This window comes from Tympanuchus pallidicinctus, unplaced genomic scaffold (genome assembly GCF_026119805.1).
Source record: "Tympanuchus pallidicinctus isolate F22 unplaced genomic scaffold, pur_lepc_1.0 scaffold22, whole genome shotgun sequence".
NCBI lineage: Eukaryota > Metazoa > Chordata > Aves > Galliformes > Phasianidae > Tympanuchus > Tympanuchus pallidicinctus.
In genome coordinates this window covers 38,601,962-38,622,046 of record NW_026294739.1, presented here as the reverse complement: position 1 = coordinate 38,622,046, position 20,085 = coordinate 38,601,962, and the positions used below count along the sequence as shown (strand labels likewise).

The 20,085-nt window shown below is 44.2% G+C and overlaps 1 long non-coding RNA gene across 7 annotated transcripts in view; it reads left to right on the top strand.

The window, feature by feature from the left end:
- The window catches only part of LOC128081819 (uncharacterized), a 228,209-nt gene that overhangs the window by 190,670 nt on the left and 17,454 nt on the right, over nt 1-20,085 (top strand). For 3 of the 7 annotated variants that reach the window (XR_008207415.1, XR_008207410.1, XR_008207413.1), the window contains 4 exons: nt 10,758-10,986; nt 14,658-14,782; nt 15,355-15,558; nt 16,335-20,085. The exon at nt 16,335-20,085 is cut by the window's right edge. This is a non-coding gene — a long non-coding RNA (uncharacterized LOC128081819). The remainder of the gene's footprint in view (nt 1-10,757; nt 10,987-14,657; nt 14,783-15,354; nt 15,559-16,334) is intronic. The other 4 variants (XR_008207416.1, XR_008207411.1, XR_008207414.1 and 1 more) reach the window with 2 other exon arrangements.

The window sequence follows — 20,085 nt, the reverse complement described above, 5'->3', positions numbered from 1 at the left end:
TGGTGACGTGCATTATCTCAACGTGTTATCAGGAGATAGATGTTTGCATTCCCATGGGTCAGCGCAAGTTGTCACAGTTTCAACTTCCAGCTTTTTCTGATGGAAATAACGTCACAGGGTGAAGAACGCACAAAAAGCCCTCGGCTTGCTTGTGCAAACGTGGTGGCACAATCTTGAAGGTCCTCTGGAGGACTTAGCATTGCAGTGTGAAAGTATGTCAGTTAGTTTTCAGTGGTCCTTTACTTCTATTTATAGCAAGCAAGTTGATTAAGATATTTTATTGCACGCCTTTTCCTACTCTTTATAATTCTTTGCTTGTGAGAGAGTGTCAGGTATTTTTTTGCAGGGGGGAGGGAGAGACAGATTCCTGTCACAAGGAACTCCATTCGAGGCATGCTGTGAACACTTTCTCTTCATTGCTCTCTTGGAGTGGCCAGTAGGAGCCCAAAGCCTGGCACCTTCCATCCCAGCCCAACCATTTGAAGCTAATGAATTTTGCAGGAGCAGTTAGCAGGTTTTGTTATCGTTTCAGTGTGAAACAAAAACAAATAGAACCCGAGAAGTTTTTCCAAAATGCAGTTAAGCAGTTGTCATTGTTTCTGATCTGCTGATCAATTGCTAGCAGTAATTAAAGGATTCCTATAGATCTGCTCCACAGGTCCATAATAGACAGAAAAGGAATGTGTGGCATGAAATCTCAATTCCTGTATTTACTGTTTGTTGTATCTGTTCCTGGGTGTGTGAATATTCCATCTGATAAGGCGAAACACCCTGTGATACTAGTCATTAGTCATGATTTCATATAATTACTATAGCAATTTCTTTGGTAGCTAATGTGTCCCACACACCTGTGCTTAATGAAGCCATTTCCTGTCAAAGTTGTGATTTTTAAGGGATATATGGTTAGCCCATTGAAGTAGGTTACTTCACTATTTGAGTTCTGTTGTACCTACTTTTTCTGCAAGTGCAGTACCACAGTACAAAAAGAAATGAAATTCCAAAGTTATGTGTTTGTCCTAGTGAATTATTTATGTTGGCATCTCTTGTACAGTGTAGTACATATTCCAGAGTTCCCATCTCCCTGCTCTCTTTTAACTATCTCCTGTCCTGTGTTATCCTGTAGATACAGGAAGGGGAAGGTCGAACACCTCAGCCTTGAGTCAAGCACGCTGGGCAGTTTTTTGGCAGGATTTTTCCATGCAGCTGTGTTAAAGTTTTAGCCATCAGCGCCCAGCCTTGTTTTTCAGTCTAAGATAACTTCTGCGTCCAGAATTGCGTATTGTGCTGATCTGTGGGCTTGTTTTGTGTATGAGTGAATGGGGAACGTGCGACGTTTCTTTTCTTTTCACGGTTGAAATCAAGTATGAACTCCAGTCTGAAAATACAACTGATGTACTTGGGGTAGTTTTGTTGTGGGCTTTTTTCTGCTTGTTTTAAAAAGCCTGGTTTAGAGGGGGAAACAACGCAATAAGAAAAGAGTGGGCTTGGTTAGGAATTTCGATACAACAGAAAACTCTAAAATTGGAGAAGCAACATAGAAATGCTGCCGGAATTAACTTTGGTTTTTGTGAATCTCTTAAAGTTGGAGGCTTACATACCTGTAAACCACCGGTTTCCCTGCAAGAAATGATCCAATCATCATTTAGTTGTGCCTGGTGATAGCATCATATCTTTTCATGCGCTGGCAACTGGGACTTACTTTAATTTCTTTTGATAGATTTCATCTAGAGATTCCTAGATTAAATAAACATAGATGATCCAAATGGCTTTAAACTGATTCCCGTCTAAGAAAAGATTTGGGAAACAAAATACCAAAAAGCTGCAGTAAGAAGTAAGCATTTTGCTTATTTGCCTTTTGTTTAAAAACTCAGAATAAAACTCTGCAGCTCCAACAGGCTCAGTGTCTGATGGTTGGTGTGCCAGGTGTTGGGTACTCCGGCAGTGCAAAGCGCAGGGTTGACTCCAGGAAGTGGTGCAGATGTTTGACAGCAGTGCCAGCCGGTGAAGGAGTGAACCCTGAGGAAATGTGTTTCTAGTTCCCTGTATACTCTCAGATTGCTTTTCACATCTCGGTATTTATTGACGTGCAACACACAACACAACATAATTTTTCCAGTGAAAAAATTAGTATTTACCCACACTTCTCTCACTGTAATATTTGAAATAATAGGACATCATTATTTTCTGTGCTCAGAGTAGGAAATAACTATGACAACTCCAATACCACGGCTTGATTAATATTGGATTCTTAATAACAATCTCTACACATAGATTTCCGTACCAGGATGAGTCATTTCTGCAGGCAGAGTTGATTCCGGGTGAGCCAATGGCTCCATGGCAACTCAGAGAAAAGCGTCTGCAGAGAAAGGAGCCGGCGTTGCCTCCTGACGTGCAGGTAGGGCTTTGTGCTCAGAGCTCTTCAGCCCGCCTCGCTGTGCTGTTTGCCTGGAGCTGGTCAGCCAAGTGTAGCCACAGCCTTACACAAAACCTCACAATAACGTGAGCCAGCTGATTCTGAAAGTTAAACTGTGCGGAAAGTGCACAGGCATAAATGGTCTGCGTAGGCTGAAGTACGAGTTACTTCACTCCAACACACTTTCCACTATGGCCAGTAATATGAAAAAACATTGAATGCTAGTAGTGGAATTCCTGTCAAGGGAAAGCTCCTGCTGGAAGTTCACCAGGAGCTTTGCTTGAGTAAGGGCTGCAGAATTTGGCCACTATTCAGCAAAACTTGCTTCCATCTCTGACTGTACAGGGGACCTTCATGGTCTGCTTTACTACAGAAGGCAACTGAAGTGACAGTAACTCACATCGCGCTCTCATGTCATGGGTGGACACAAAGGTCTTCTTGGATTTGTTTTCTTCATTCTCATAATAATGTTACAAAAAACCCCACAGCCCTTCACATCATAAGATTGGCAATGGGAATTCTCCTGCATGCCTCGCTCTGACAGCAGCACAGCATGCCAAGATGGCTGCCGCAAATGGCAAATGGCAGCTACTTGTATAGTTCTTCTGAGTTCTAATTCTGGGAAACTGTCAGTGATTGCAGCTAGTGGTCTGATGCACTCTGTCGTGGATTTTAAATACAGGTTGGTTTTCATGGGCAGCAAGGCAGAAGGGGCAAACGGATATGACAGTGCCCAACAAGTCTGATAGTTGGACTTAGCGGTTATAGAAAGGTCTAGGGCTCTGCATCTTCTTCTGTCTTCAAGGTCCTTTAGTCTGGATCTGGAAGAGAATTGTCAAAACTGTGTTCTGCTTGGATACAAAAAAAAAAGACTGTAATGTTGTGCTGGTTTGTCCCCAAGTGCCACACTCCAGTGCTCTGTCAGTGTCTGTTCCTGCCTACGTTGTGCGGTGTGTTGTGAATTCAAGGCAGGTAGAGGAGCAGCAGAAAGGAGTTCACTGTGCTGGCCATTTATTTCCTTGAAAGCAGGGACAAAAAGTCAGATCCAATCTTCAGAAGCTTATCTTTATGGTTTGCATTTTATCGAGTCTCATTTTACTAATTCCTTCTGATTCCACATTGGCCATTAGGCATAATGTGTTCTTTATTGGTGTACTGTTTAATAACATGTTAATTGATGGCTATCACGGTGTAGTTATCGGAGGCCAGTCTGTATTTCAAACTCTGGAAATCCTAAAGCAATGGCCCATCACTAACGGCAGCATGGTAGAAATAAGAACGTTTATGACCTATGCACATCTTCCATTTCTGTACTGCTTCTGTCTGGTTTTGGTACAGGCAAGTTTATGAAGAGCTGTTGTCTGAGTGATGGTGGGTGGGGAAGGTGAATGGGACAAGGTTGTACAAGGCTTGTAGGCACTCTGAAAGCCATTTCATGACAGGTGGTGCTATGGAGGCTCACTGAGTTTGCTTGTATTTGGCACTCTAACGCTAGCCAGCACCAGGGTAACAACATGTTCAGCTATTTGTAAACCAAGCAGGGGCCTAAAAAACATTCCGCTCACAAGGAAAAAATTGATTTAAAGAGGCTTGGAGTGGAGCTTGAGTATCAATGAACACTGAAGAGCCTTCTTAAACTGACACAATAAATTAGTTCAAAACAGATGACAGCCCTACAGATTACCCACCTCCGAACAAAGGAGGGGCATTCTGGTCCCCTTCACGAAAACATAGATAAAAATTTTGTTCTTCTACTCTAATGAGGCAAGCTCAGATATAAGTCAATAGAGCAATTCATTAACAAATCTAGTGAAATCCCCTGGGTTACCAGTGAGATGACAGTGAAAGTGGATGTGCTGTGAAAACTCTCCTTTGGTAGAGATGTCCATATGCTAAGGGTCAGAGAGCTGAGTGGTTTGTTCTGTTTACTATTCACCATACACATATGGCAGTTAAGGTCACTGTTATCAGACACTTTCTCTGTACACAAAACAAAATTTCCATATGGTCCATGAAAATGGATATGCTTTGCTCCCATGCAGCTTCCCACGGCTCCCTCTTTGTGCGGCACCGGTTAGAAGTGTAAAGGCAGGGTGTGAGGGGTTACCTCGTCAGTCAATTGCGCGCTCCGCTTTGTGCATCAGTCCAATTTAGGGCAAATCTGCATCACTTTTTTCCCCCTGTCTTTCAGGCACAAATGCTCATGTCAGTCTATTAGAACGTGATAGAAGTACTGATCACTGCCTCTGCATCTAAATCCTTTTGAAACCAGGATGACCTGCTGAAGAGGATTTTGAGTGGAAGGCCCTTCACAAGACTCTTTCAAATCCACATAAATAAAGCCCTTTACTGGCTTAAAGTGGCCCCTCAGATTTAGCACTACAGAGCCCCTAAAAAGCACAACACGATTGTCATGGATATTACATGATGGTAACAACAACAGGCCAAGAAGACAAGTCTCGATGCCGAACAAAACTAGGCCAGACTTTTTCATGATTTGGGATACAGCTTGCTGACAGCCCAGTAAATAGGCTGTTTAACCCTTTGAAAGTGAATAAAGAGTGGGGAGACAAATGCTTTCTGATAGACTTTGTGTATGTAATGGGTAAGAAAAGTGTATTCCAGCATTCTGGGTTTCTGCTGCAAGATTAATAGTTACATATCTGCAAGTAATTACGCTTCTGCATAAACAGCCGAGCAAAATACCTGATTGCAGGTGGAGGTCTTCCACACAAAGGAACTGTAGGGAATGCTGTTATACGTTCCTGATTTAGGTCCAAGGCATGTTTCTCCTCTTCCCTGTTATAATTCATCTCTCTCTCTCTCAAAAAAAAAAAAAAAAAAAAAAAAGAGTGACAGGCGAATGTCACCTCTCCTTCCATAAACATCTCTAACAAACAGGAGGGCATTGCATTTATCTGCTGCTCCTGGGTCACAAATACACTGGTAGTCTCTCTCCCTAGGAAAGCAGCTTGATAAAAATCAAATGTTGAAAATCAGTATTTTACCCAGGTCCTAAGATGGCAAAACTGCTGACAAAATAATCTCCTAGAAATTAAGAATTATGTATATTGCCCTCAATTTTATAAAGCTGTTTATGTTGCAGCTCGAATGGCTCCCTTGTTACACACAATTTCTGAGGCTTGGCAGGCACGTGATTTTCATAAATCCAGATACTACCGTTTCTAACCTCTGACCATGTTTTAACTGCGCAGGACCCTTTTAATTCATTTAACTCATTTTAATTGTCTTTCAGGGGAAGCGTGCTTTCTTTGGTCAGCTTAACTGGCAGGGAATGCTGCCTGCTTGAGTACTTGCTGCCATTCAAAGAGACCTCTCATGAAAATGCATGCTTGTCCTCGCAACTCCTTCAGCAACTGTAATATTTCTCCCTTACTGTTTATGTCAGAGAGTCATTACTGGAAGCTGCTGACATTTCTGACATTCAGTAGCATCAGAGCACATTAGGTGGTCCTGAGATAATTTTTAGACAAAATTTACTTGTATCACATGTTCAGGCCATTACAAGCAACAGAAGTAATGTGCTTCCATGCAAAGATATTATCAGTCAGCACGCTCATTTTTGTGGGCCTTCCTGTATTATTCTGTAGCTGCACGATTTTAACCATGCAGTGCATAATGCATAATGCACCGTATGCCCAGGCGGTACGTGCATTGTTTTTGACTTTTGTGCAAGATCAATCTCTATTAGGAAATCTATTATCATCACTTGTGTTTTACTACAATGAAATAAATAGGCAGCTGCAGTTGTTTGGCCTAATAGCTCTTAGCGTGATTGCTAGAAGTAGGAAATCAATGCAGGGTGAAGGGAAGAAACATTTTTAATAACTTACACTTCAGATATGAGATCCCCAAGTTATTACAAATTATAAGGTTAAGACCTCTTGAAAGAATCCTAGCTAGTTAAATATTTAAAACTCCTGGGTGAGAACACAGGCACTAATGAGCTTCAGGCTACTAAACACCAGAATCTAGGGGGAGACATCTTGTTTTATATTAGAAAGTATTAGTGAATATCAACTGGCCATGAGGAGTGTTTAATTAAGAATTATATTGATACAGGGAAAGCAGAGAAAGCACCGGATTGCCAAATCTACTCTTCATCACCATTAGAAGCTGGGTTTGTGTGTACGGAACAAATGTGCACAGCAGTGGCTCACGCCAGAGGCTCCGTGGTGTGGGACCTGCCTATCCCTGTGGCCTTCCCACAGCCCTGGAGATGCCAGAAACCTTCACGCAAACGTGGATGGAGCTGCCTGCTTTCTTGTGTTCCCTTGAAGTGCTACAGGCTTGGTTGGGAGGAATAGCGAAATTTTGGATTTTGTGATTTCAGCAATTCTGTTAATCCAATGATAACTGCTCACGAATGAAAACATAATGCAACGTCAGGCTGATACACATCGTGCAATGCACCCACCCCAAAAAAGAAAAGGAAGAATCTCATAAATCATCAAATGTCTCTCCTGTGGCCTTTTAATTCAGAAATTTAAGAACGTAGGAAACCTGTTAATTGTACCCAGGTGCATAAAGAGAGTTGTGATGTTGAAATTCAAATGCCGAGAAGCAAGAAAGGGAGTTGAGAAGGAATGTGAAGACTGGTGTGACATGACTGAGCACCAGCTGATATCCGGCCTTGCTGCACAACTGTGGTAAGAGAGTTCACTGCACTGTGTGTGCACGTGTGTACGTTATGTAAAATAGCCTCTGCCTGTCTGCTCTCTGAAACAGGAGTGTGAGCGGGTAAACAGCTCTGAGCAACAGATGAAAGGCTACTGGAGTTGAGACTCCCGGTTCAAAGGTTCCAGCACTACGTGCAGTGGCAGTCTCGGGTTATTTGTGTTTCCGAGCTTTTGAATTGTGTGCTCGTCTGCGGAGATTCCCATTATCTTATTCCTGGTTGTGTTCATCAGCAGAGCTGGCTGCCTGGCTGCAGACGTATTGCATAGGGCAACTTCAGTTACATTTCCCCTGCCTCTGCCCTGGAGAAAATCAGCAATATTTTGTTTTAATTGATGATGCTAAATCACAGCAGCTGAACGCTTGCATCCTTCTCGCTCCCTGCGTGTCTCCTGCTGCCTGGTCAGCGTCGGTCCAGCGCTCCATTTTTAAATCAAATTATGCTTGTGATAATATTGTCTTGAGCTTACAGTTGCTGACATGGATATTGACAAAGGCTTAGCCAGTATTTTAATAAGAAAACAAAATACGGGAAATACTCTAGAGTTTCCAGGTGGATCATTAACAAGACGCCTTGGAGGGCTGAGACTGCCAGCCAGCACAGGGAATGCATCACAGTTCGTCATACAACTTAAACTTCTTTTGACATCTAGTTATGTCGAAATGTGACTGATCACCTAGGGGTCCAGGCTCCTGTGAGGGAAAAGTTCACTGACAGACAGCGAACGAAGCTGATCTTAAATGAGAATCAAGAGAAAGCAGCATTCCAGTGTCTGACAGTCTGCAGCTGCTACCTGGGTCTGCCTAACGAAGACGAGCCTGCTCTGCTGAACAGTTATATTAGCATCTGTATGCTTCTGTCTCATTATCACACATCTGCCCACCTTTATTCGAATGAAGCTTCTTCTGATCTGACAGCTCAGGCATTGTCAGTGAATAGATATTATGGGATCCGGGTACAGCAGCTTAGGGTGTTAGCTTTTATTTTCTAAAGACTGTTGTATGGTTTGACAGTATAATGCCACTGAGGTAAAGAAGATAATTAACATATTGGGCAGGCTCTAAACAAAGCTGAGACAGTTACACTGGCAAAAGTGCCGCTGCTGGAGTGGTATTGTTTGCACTGGAGGAACATCAAAGGTTGCAAGATCTGCCTTGGGAAAGAGCAGGGGCACAGGTACGCCATGTCCCCCTCTGACGGATGTTTGGGTCTGTGGTTGATGCCCAGTAACTGCATGTCCTCCCATTGCCTCTGCTTAAAGTCTCCTGTCGTTCTGGGTCAGCTGTTCCCAGCATCTGAGAGGATGTGAAAATGGAGGTAGAGAGAAGGAGGATGAAGGTTCTCTCTCCTGAATTTATTTTTACCCTACAGCATAAAGCTAAGCGCTTGTGTGAGCTGCACACAGTGCCTGTTTGGATGGAGATTTAAGCCTCCTAAGTTGGAAATCACATGTGGGATTTTCTGGAAATGCCAAAAACGTATGACTGAGGTTTCATCATTTGGCTGCTCAGTAAAGGAGTAGAAAGGCTTTCTTAGAAACAAACAAACAGGGAAATAGCATTCTGAGCTCCTGATGTAGATGAGCTTTGATGGTTAAAGAAAGGATGCTCATACTCTCTGCAGCTCTGAGAAATGAAATGGTCCTCAGTGTATTGCTTCACAGTTTGCATTCTATCTGAATACTGGGCATGGTGGGCTGGAATGGCAGCTTGGTCCTGTGCTTCAGAGATGAAGCACTGTTGAAAATACATCTTTGTAAGCTGCCTTGCTGCTTGTTGTCATTTGGGAAAACTAGTGAGTGGGATGCATTGCTGCAAGAGCATCCCTGAACATCTCTGCTGGAGAACCACTGATGTTGTGAAGGGCCTCACTGGTACCCCCAGGTGCCCCCAATCACAAGCAGTGTGGTGGCCAGAGCCCAGACATTCATCTGACTGAAGTGAGTCCCTTGGTTAAAGCCAACAGTCTCTGCTGTTCCTGTGGCAGTGTGCTGGGAATTTAGCCCTAAATGTCTGTGTTAAGGACGTTCTTCATTTCATTCACGGCTTTTGTTTCAACACTTTTCTCCTTTGTTCTTGAGAGCACGCAGGGTTTCCGTGAGTTAATGTTGGAATTACTGCTTCTTTGCAACAGTGCAGTCAAATTCATTTCAGCATCCGCGCCGATAACGTGAGCATGGCTCGTTCAGGTTGGCCCAGCTGCCCCACGCTCACAATTGCCACGTTTGAATACCAAATAAGAGATTCGGTTTTTTAAGTGGGAAAAAAAAAGATTGTCATTCGCTCTAAAAAGGCATCACAGACTGCCGACACTGTACAGAAAAGTAGGAGATGTTGACCTTTTTATTGTAAACTTTCTGTAGCGTTGCCCTCTCGCCGGCGCGCTCCCCCTCGCACACATGGGCGCGCACACGCGCTCTTCAGCTCTATGTTATCTCAAATAATTACCCTGCGCTTCTGGCTGTCCCCAGTGACTGCTGCTGCTAAAAAAGCTACTCATTGTCGGTGAGTGAAGAGGGATTTCAAACCTGCTTCTTGTGGCCCAGCAACAGCTCTTAATTAACCACTCAGGTATTGAGCCGCCTCCTCGCCCGGCTCCATCCATATGGCAGAACATGTCCGCGGCGATAATCACTGAAGGAAATATTGTATCAAAAAAAAAGGGCTCGCTGAACAGAAAGCTCCTGCAAATTATTTTTAATGATTCTCCTCTCTGAGCCGGGCTGTTTGCTGCGCTGGGTAAGGGCTGGGGACGGGCTGTCCTTGCTGTCCTTGCTGTCCTTGCAGCTCCGCCGGCCGGCTCCTGGCGGTGGCACGAGGTGGGTGCGCGGTGCCCAGCCTTTGTTCCTGCAGCACAGCTGGGTGCGTGCCCGCTTCCAACAGCGCCGTACCTTAAGGAAAAACTTGCAGGCTTTGCGCAGCCCCACGTTTTTTCTTTCTCCTTTTGGTTTACAAAAAAGAAAATAGCGATTAGAGTTTATAAATCTAATTAAAAATGAAGTTGCATTTACATTTTAAAACCTCGCGTACGCCAGCATACTGTGTCAAAAGATATTATGTATGATTTTACTTTGTGACAGAAACCATTACATTTAAAAATTCATTACAGCAAGGTTAGTTAGACACATGATGGATGCAGCTTTAATCCTGCCATATATTATTACAGTTAAAATGTAAATGATGAAAAATATTTTGTGCTTATCAGCGTTTATGTGGAAATGTGTTTTACAGTGATATATGGTGTTATATTTCTATTATTATGATGAGAAAGAATGAAATACCAAAAGACGAAGTGTTTATTAAAACATGGCTACTTGTGATAAAATATTCTTGTTGTACATGACTTTAAACATATTTACCGAGGGCATTTGTCCAAAACAACTGTGAAATGCGTTTGCTATGCAAATCATTCTTTGTAAATTTTTCTCCTCTCTGTTGTACTGACTGCAGCTTTCTAATAGCCTAATGTTAAAGTCATGTAAATATATTTTTATTATTTTTCATTTCAGTCACGGGGGACTGGCGCTGTTTACACACATGCCTGCGTTCGGATAGAGAGCGGTTACACAGAAAGACATCAAACAGGAAACTGATCCTAGCACAGCCCCGTGTTCCTTTGTACCTCCTCTTGTTTCGGCTCCTCAAGGCCCAGCCTGCAGCAGAGGAGCCAGCGCTTGGCCTTCCAGCACGTGTGGCCCCTGCAGCCTGTGTCCTGTGGACACCCCAGCAACCCAACAGCCCACAGCAATCCGACAGCCTGCGCTCCCGATCCCTTCCGTTCCACTGCGCAGCTGTAAGCGAGGCACTGCTGGGCACCTTCACAGCCAGATGGTGTGGCCGCACGCCGGTACTGCCTCCATCATTTCCCATGGAAGGTGAGTTTCTAACTGTGCTTGTGCTTTAGGCAAGCCTTGTAAAGAAACATACGTGGCTTTCCCCCAACCTGAAGGCTAACAAGTTTGGAGGCCAGGCCTACATGCTGCGTGTCCTCGGGCCAGGTGGGCTGTTTAAGGGTTTGTTCTCAGCAGTGACCCCTCAGGAAGGGCTGCTGGGGCTGCTCCCCGAGGCACAACCCAGCACGGCTCTGCCCAGAACAATGCAAAGGCCACAGGCGTCCCGCAGGAAGGCTGTGGCAGAAAAGAAAATACAGCACCAAGGCCCTGAAGCTCCGGAATGTGGCCGCCGTGCACGTGTTCCCACGTGTGCTCCGGCTGCTGGGCTGCCTGTGTGCTTCAGGTGCAGCCCTGGCTGACTGTTGATGTATGCAGCGCTCAGTTGGAAGGTTCTGCCCAACAGCCCGGTGTCACGGCTGTGCCCACGGCAATCCCGCTGCGTGGTTCTTGGATGCACCCACTCCAGGTTTGTCCTGTTTGTTTTGTTGCTTTTTATGCAGCTTACGTTTAAGAAAATAATAGTTTCAGTAAATTAATTAAGTGGTAATTAAGGCATATTATTGCTGTTAATTCCTCCAGTTTGCGCTGCTGTATCTTCAAGAGAAACTGATTTAAATTTGACGTGATACAGAAATTGGGCTGAGATTGCTTGTAGTTACGTGAAGCTGAGCCCATCTTCATCAGCTCAGTTTCTGAAAAAAAAATCCCCTAAGCAGCTCAGAGTATTTGTTTGTGATCAGGAGCTTTATGCCCTTCAGCCTGCAGTGCCTTTCGTTTGACACAAACAGAAGCAGAGACCTGGTGCTTGTAGTTCACCAAAGTGGCTATTTCCTTCTAACCTTCCTCTTGTAACAATGTTTATTCAGTTATCAAGGAAGAAATATCATTTGTCCGTGCAGCTACAATTACCCAATTTGTTGTATAAATTATTACTTTTTTTCTCATCTCATGTTGATGACAGAATCATTTAATAGACTTTCAGTTGCTCAAGCTTGAAAATTGGTTCCACATTCTCCCTTTTTAGTTTTCCTCCCTAGGGTGAGTGCAACGTGGCCTAAATGCCATTCCCAGCTCCCCTTCCCCCTTCTTTTCTTTAAACATCTGCTTGTATGAGGATGTTGTTGTGTACATTAGCGCTGTGCAGTTTAGCACCTTTAGGACTACCTTTGGCTCTCAGCTTCCTTGTTTCCTGGGCCAACCATAATATATCAGGAACCGTGGATATTTCCTATCTCAGCACTCTCCATAACTCTTTTGCTCAGCTGTCTGAAGCTGTTTTCTTTAGGAAGTCCAAAGTGAGGGGGCCTGCTTGACCTGGCATCGGTCCTATTTATAAGAATAAACCTTCTTCCCCGTACACCTTTGGAGCTTTGTCGTGTAGGGGTCACATCCGTTTAAATTAACAGCGATAGCGCCTGAGACGGAACACGGCCACGTAACCTTTATTGTCCCGTCCTACCCTTTTGTTTGAAGTTATAAAACCTACTCAGCTGATTTTCTTCAAAGCTAAGGCTACAGGATCTGCAGCCGTGTCTCTGCCACATAATTAATTAGGAAGGAAAAAAACAGCTACTGTGCGCGCTGTATTTTTGCAAGATGTTTATCTGTTTATTTAAAGCCAGCATTCGCTTTTTTGCTCTCGAATTTTTGCTCTCCTGCTCTCAGCACTGAAATAAATGCCAGTCAGGCTCGTTTGCTTAGGACAGGAGTTCCCATGTGGCGGTGGGCAGGGGCAATGCACGGAGCAATCATCTCATTTCCAGCCCACGGTCTGAGGCTTTGGCTCAGAAGCAGTGCCACCTCCACCTCCGTGGCGCTGAGATGTCACTCCTACAGTCTGCCCTCTCACAAGTCAGCCTGGGTGCCTGTGCCGTGTATTTATTTTGTCCTTATTTATTTTTAAGTCTAAGAATATTCGCTGAAAGCAGGATTATCGCTTTGTAGACCACCAGCAGCTGTTGAAAAGCAGGGCATAAAAGTTTGTTTATGCCTTTAATAACCCTCTTAATGATGGAGCAAGCACATTATTCATAATAAAATAGCCTGGCATAATCTTGCTTCAGTGTGCGGTGGGAGGGAATTAAGAAACATCTGCTATGCCATAAAATAACATTATATATACCATTTACATTAGAAACATGTGTCTACACATATGTATATTATATACATATATTTAGAATGTCTCAGTGGAACTCGTCTTTTTAATTACATTTAGAAAACAATGAAATGGTTAAATGATGGTATTTTTACTTCTGAATCTCAGCTTTATGCAGTGTTTGTGGGTACGGCTGCTTACGATGACAAGGGACAGAGCATCAGAGTGCACCTGGAGACACACGAGGGCAGATGTTCAAGCACTGAAATCGGGGTTCAGTTTCTGTTTCTAGCCTCCAAATAACTGACCTGATTTTCTGAAGTACAAAGCGTTCGTGGGCTCTTGATTTTATGAGCTTTGGTTGCTCAGCAACTCTACAAATCAGGCCACTATTTCAGCGCCTAAATGCAGATTTTATTTACAACAACAGCATCCGAATCCACAGCTTTCCTCGATGTGAATTATTTGTATTACTCCCGTGCTGAGCACGAGAGCTTACCATGCTGGTGCTGCACTCAGCAGGAGGGTGGCTGCCTCTGCTCTACAAACCTGGGGCAAAAAGGGACAAAATGGGGATCCTGAAGCCGCCAGCGGGGCAGCGCTCTGCCCTGGCAGTGGCCATGCCTTGTGGCTCCCAACCAGCACGGCATGTAAACATGTCTTTAAATTTAGGCGTGTGAGACGTAAGTGGAACTACTTGCATCTTAAAATTAAATACATGTTTCACTAGATCAGGCCAGATGGTTTTACATGCTCAAAAGTGACATTTACAAGGTCACATAGGAAGTGTTTGACAGAGCCAGGAACTGAAACCAGATCTCCCAAGTGCCAACCCAGGGCCTTAATTTTGCTCGCATCCATTTTTTCTTCCCGCTGGCATGTTTCTCCTCAGCCAAACAAGGAAAAAATGAATCCAGTAAGTAGACAATTAAGTTGTTGTTTTTATTTGGAGGCGCTGGGAACGCAAATGCCACTGTTTGAAAGATTAGTGCTTTCATTTTTTCAGCAAGGCATATGTTTTCATAGGCTTTTTCTTTTTTTAATTTTGTCTCTTCTATCTTACAAGAATGTAAGAAATCTGTTTTCATTTTGTAGGTGGCCCACCAAATAGAAGTTATAAGTTAATAAAATTTCTATGCAGATTTATGTGAACTGGATGAACTCTCCCAGTATCTGAATGTTAATCTGTTGGAAAATAGCTGCTGTGGTACTGGAACAGCTCAACATCATACAGCAGGGCACACTCACAGCAGCACTCCGATGACATTTTCCCTACAAATGCCAAAGTAAACATGAGAGACTACAGTGGGGGAAAATCAGTGAACTACTGGAAAGGCAACTGTGGTGAATTTAAGGCAGTTGCCTTAGTTTCACCTAAATCTCTGCTTCTATTAATGTATGTATTTTCCTTGGTAGATGTATCCGTGCAGATTTTCTTCAATGCATTTGATTTAGCCTGTCCCACTTTGCTTCTGTTCTTGGGATGGACGTAGCTCTTTGCAGGCTCCCATTCTGCCTCAGTTTTTAATGAGTCCTCAACCTCTCTGTCCTGTTCCAGCTGAAATGCAGACCATGAGAGAGTACTCCAGGGGAAGTGCTGGATACCCCAAGCATGAAAAGGAGGGGAGCAACAGCCTCGCATTCTCACAGGACCCTCCTACTGCACCAGCAAACTGTATAAAGGTAAAAGGAGCAGGGGTGGGGGTAGGTTTTTCATCTTGACTGGCCAGCCTCTATTTCACCAGGTGTAGGGTATAAAGGACTTGTGAGGGTAGAGTTTGTGCATCTGTGACCAGTTTAGAAAAACCCTCCGAAATTGCTGTAATTTAAGACACATTTAAATTGTACTCTGGATGGCAAGGATGGGACTTGGGGAGTGAGAGCAGTAATCTCTGACAGTGGGCCAGTAGTGTATACTGAGATGCCTTGGGCTCCCTCAGCCACCTGATTCCTGGGCTGGGGTCAGCCCATACCACCTGTGATTGCTTTGGGGTGGAGAGTTGTTAGCTGAAGCAGTGCTCAGACTTAGGCACGCCTTTTGCTGTGGGTGGCACAGGTAGGCCCTGGCCTGGGTCCTCCTGAAGGTGCTCAGTGCAGCTGAACCCATTGCACAGGGCTTCTCAACCCCAGAGAAAATCCTATTTTCCTGGGAAGTATTTTCTCTATCTGATTAATAACTTTAAAACATTTAATAGACATTTGACTTGCCTGACTCAGAGCTATCAAACAAATGGAAACTTTGCATTTTCCCACAGAAAATGCCTTCTGGTTTGTTTGGCTGCCTCCCACTGCTGTGCCAATCCACTGGCATGAACTCTAAGGATCCCTGCAAAAAGCTCTTATGCTAAACAGCATAACACAGCTGACTTTCAAGGAGCACTTAACATCAGCTTAATCGCTCAGGACCATACCAGTACCTACACAGTCTTGTGTCAGAAGGGCAGGCATCTATTCATAAGGTATGTATCACTGCTTGTACTTTTTTAATCGCTGCCTTATTTTAGATTGGTTGTATAAGGATCAGACCAAGCGTCTTGTTTAGGAAGGACATTTTTCCTTCTCCATCAGCATGCACTTAGGATAGAGACCACAAAAGAAAATCTCCATACCACTGCCCCCATATCTCAGGTTCCTGGCTTTGACTTCAGCAGCTCTCATTAACTGAGTCAGAGCCGGTATCATGCTTTGGCTTGATGGATAAAAATCCTTGATGGATTTTTATTTCATCCATTACTTTTTGTTATCCCTTTTTAAGGCCATAGACATTTTTTATATCCACAGCATCCTGGGGTACTGAGTTCCACAGTTCAACTATGTGTTGTGTGGATGCCTACTAGAGTTCTTAAATCCTTGTTCCTAATAGTTTTTTCCATCATCTTGCCAATTTCTGTTGCATCCACTTATCACACTCTGCACTTTCCTCAGGAAATAAAATCATCCTGTATTTAGGTGCTTCTCAGAAACAGTCGTTTCTTTAAAGCATACCAAATCTTGATTGAGAAACTGATGAAAAATTATATTTTGGGCTTAATTGCTTACCTTTGTTGCTGCCTTTGATGATGCACAGAAATAGCTTGAGAAGTACCATTAAAAACAGAAATCCAAAGAACAGAATCAACTCCAATTTCCTCCATAAAGTGACGGACTGGGACAAAGACAAAGGCATCAGCATCTGCCCAGCTTCCCTACGTGGCTGTGGGGCTTTGGGGAACCCATCCTTTCCCTTCTCTTTCAGGGAATCTGCTCTTCCCATCGGGTAGACCGAATTGAAGACACTAAGTATTGATTGGAGGAATTCTTAGGTATAAAATCAGTGTCTAAATGTGTCTAACAAGAGTTTGAATTGCAAACATTAACAATATTAATGCACTTAATTTTATCTAGTCCTAGCCAGCTTATTTTCTGGGAGGTTTCTTGGTTTTTGTGTACTGGCACTGGAGAACTGGAAAGCAAAGACCCACATAGCACCCATCGCAGCTTATTACAGAGGGTAAACAGCCAGTGTTATTAGTAGATGAGGAAAGGTAGATCAATATAAAGAAATACTGCTCTCATTCACTATTCCCTTTGTCACTGCCAGGCCTCAGAATTTTTCAGTTCATTGATGTCAGTAAGGATTTACGTGCCTGCCCAAGAAGCTGGTGCCAGATTATTCCCAGGCTGCAGCAGATCCTGATCAGCATGTAAGCTGGCTTGGGCAGCTGCACAAGGAAACAAAATTTAAGATCACAGCAACTTAAAATACTGCTCGACTTTATAACATCAACATTGGTATCAGGGAACATGGCAACAAAAGTGACCAAAAAGCATCTCCTTTTGCTGTAATGCTTAGCGAATATATCAGGCTGGTTAGACAGAGGGCATGTAATGTTTTTCATTAGCTGAATGAGCACCTAGCTCAAGCCAAGTCTGAAGGCTTTTGGAAACACTTTATTCACAGGGGGCAGCTTGGGGGTTAAACAATGTTTAGCATATTCCCTTCCCTACATTATTTCACGTGCAGAGCTGCTTCCTCTTTGACAGCATCAGGAGCCTATCCTTACATACCCTAATGGTCTCATGCCTTCAGCACGCTGTGGCTTACACCCGCATACCTCCTTGTTGCTGTTATCACCAATGGTTTCCTCAATGGAAATAATCATGCACATTACAACTGTTGCCAAAACCCTCTGGCACCAGAATCACTCTCGGAAGGAAAGCCTGAAGGCATGTGAGGGCCTGAGCAGCTGTAGCTGCAGTGAGGTAGGTCAGCAGTACTACATGGGAAACCATGCAAGAGGAAAGCTACATGCTGCCTTAGTGTTTAACAGCAGCCAGAGTTTGGGGTCTGATTCTGCTGGGGTTTCAGAACGAAACCTGAATGCTGGCCTGTGCAAATTCCTCTGTTCACGGTTTCATGTCCATACGCACACACCGACAATCCATCATGAGGTCCCATCGCTGCATCTGTGTGCCTTCGTGGAGACTGCAAAGGTTTTGCATGAGTTCAAATACGAAAAAAAAGTCATTTTTCACACATTCTAATTTCAGATATGACTGTAAGTGTTCTAAGCCTCTTTGTATATTTAAACATTTTTAGTGAGTTAAAAAACAAACAAACTATATCTGTTACATTTCTGCAGTTAGATCATGTAACTTGACTGCCTGACAAAGCATCAGCAGTATGAGGTCCTTTATGGGTCACAGCTGAGCCAGATTTTACGCTTAAGAATTTCCTCATTTTGGACCAGAAGTAAAAAAAAAATCTTCTTCTGGGCAACACCCATGAGCCCACGTCTGGAAAAAAGAAGTGAAATGTGAGCAGAAAGCCCCCAAATAGCCTGGGTGTCCCTCAGACAAAGCAGAAGAAAAGTAAAATCACAGCTCTGTTCTTTGGCTGTGGGGCCACTTGTCCCACCCCAAAAGCGGGCAAAGAAGCAAAACCCCCCGACAGCAGTCAGGGAGGTGTTGAGAAGGCCATCCCAAGGGACTTGGGGACAGTGCTTGTCCCCACGGGGCTTGGAGCAGAGGGACCTCACAGAAAACAGCCCGGCTCCAGGGCAACCCCCAAAATGCTCTGCAGCCCCCAGATGCTATGCTGCTGCAGACGGGCAAGGGAATTGTTGGCGTGCCACCGCCTGCTCGCTGTGTGGTCCTGCCCAGGGAGACATCCCAGTGGCTGCCAGGAATGAGGAAAACTAGCGTGTTTTTGTTTTGTTTCCTTTTAAATAAACTCGCCGTCCTTAATCTGGCAGGCTGGAGTCCAGGCTCGACAGGCCAATGAGTAATGAGGTGCGAGGGAAGACAGGATGTGGAATTAGGAGGTCAGGGCTGAAGGTTGCCCCAAATTTAATCTCTACCTCTCCTTCTCCATGTGCCACTGCTGACCATGGTGCAGATGCACACTCACCAGCGATGTCCTACAGCCCCATATCCAAGCAGGGCCAATGCAGGAGGAGTCTGGAGCTAGGGCTTCCCTCCCTGCCCTCTCTGGTAGGCTGTGCCCGCAGCAGAGCCTTTCCCTGCCTTCCAGATGCAACGGTTCAGAAGCTCAGGGGCAGTCAAGTTCACCCCGTGGCTCTGCTGACACTCAGTGTTACCTCACTGAGCTCATCACCACTTGGGTCCCTACCAGCAAACATTAATTTCCTTCCAGTACCCTTGCCAACCTTTCAGCCTAGCTTAAGCTGGACTTTAGCTTGAGAAAACCAGACTTATTACCACGTGCTAAAGGCAATAAGTAATTTTTTTCCTGCTGCATGCATTATTGGCAGAGTTTGTGACCACGGCTGAATTACAGCCATGCATGCGCTCCACATGCATTTATTCATCATCTAAATTATTTTTGGCAGCAAATAAGAGAGTGTGCTGATTAAAATTTAAGAGTTATCTCAACAAGCAAAGGATTCCTTCACCAGCTCACCTTGGCTCGGGTGTCCTTCTGGCCACCAACTGTTTTTAACATGCATCAAGAAGCAGAGCGTGGCCAGCAAACGCAGCCGAATGGGGACTGCTGGTGGCCAGGGTGGTCCTGTGCTGTCCCTCAAGGGTGGCCATAAGGAAGGCATCGGCATTGGTGGCACCAGGAGGAAGTACTGCTGGCTGTTCAGTGAGGTTTTGTGCTAGTGCAGGGCGGTGAAGTCAGTACTTCAGTGATGTTTATATCCCTTTGGCTCAGTACCACTTCAACTTAACCACATGTTTAAGAGCATTTTTGGACAGAAGTGCTTTCGCGGTCCGTAGCTGTGAGAGCAGTGAGAACAACTCTTGCCTTTTCAGGTGGGCAGTTGGAAAGCAGATTAAAGTGCTTGGAAGGCAAAGGAGAGCAGCTTTGCATTTTTAAAGCAGCACTTTGAAAGAGGGGCAAGTGTAAAAGTTTAATTATAGGGTTTCCTTGACAGGGAAACAACTCAGTAGTCATTGTGTGCGTGTTGTCAAACAGCACAGTCTCTAGCAAATCCAAATAAGAGCAGAACAAGAAAATAAGAAGACCAGAAGTTCACAGTGGCTCATGCTCAGTTCTGCTCTGACAAAATATTTTCCACTGTTTAGTATAATGCCTGGTGTATATTGATGCGTATTGATTTTTCAATCTGGCGCTTTAATTAGGCTCTAGTTGTTCAACCTTGCACCTTTGCTGCATTAGAGAGTGAAAACAGACGGTATTTCTTCTCTAGGAGCCTTGAACAGCGAAGCAGAGCAAGGCTGGAGGAAAAGCCAGCAGAATATTGACGGGGAATCTAAATATCTCAAAGGCAAAAAGTTGCAAATCTATGTTTATCATTTTTTAACAAGAGAGGCGAAACACTGCAATACTAATCTTGAAATCTATGTTAAGGTCAGTTGGAAGTGAAAGAAATTAACACTCTACTGACAACCGAACTGTTGTTTCTTTGAATGGCTGATGACCCTGTCTAGTCTACAGTGTTGTTAAAAATTTATTAACTAGCTCAAATGCCTATTGACTAGGAATGAAATACGCATCGGAGGCACAGCACAGCTTCTGC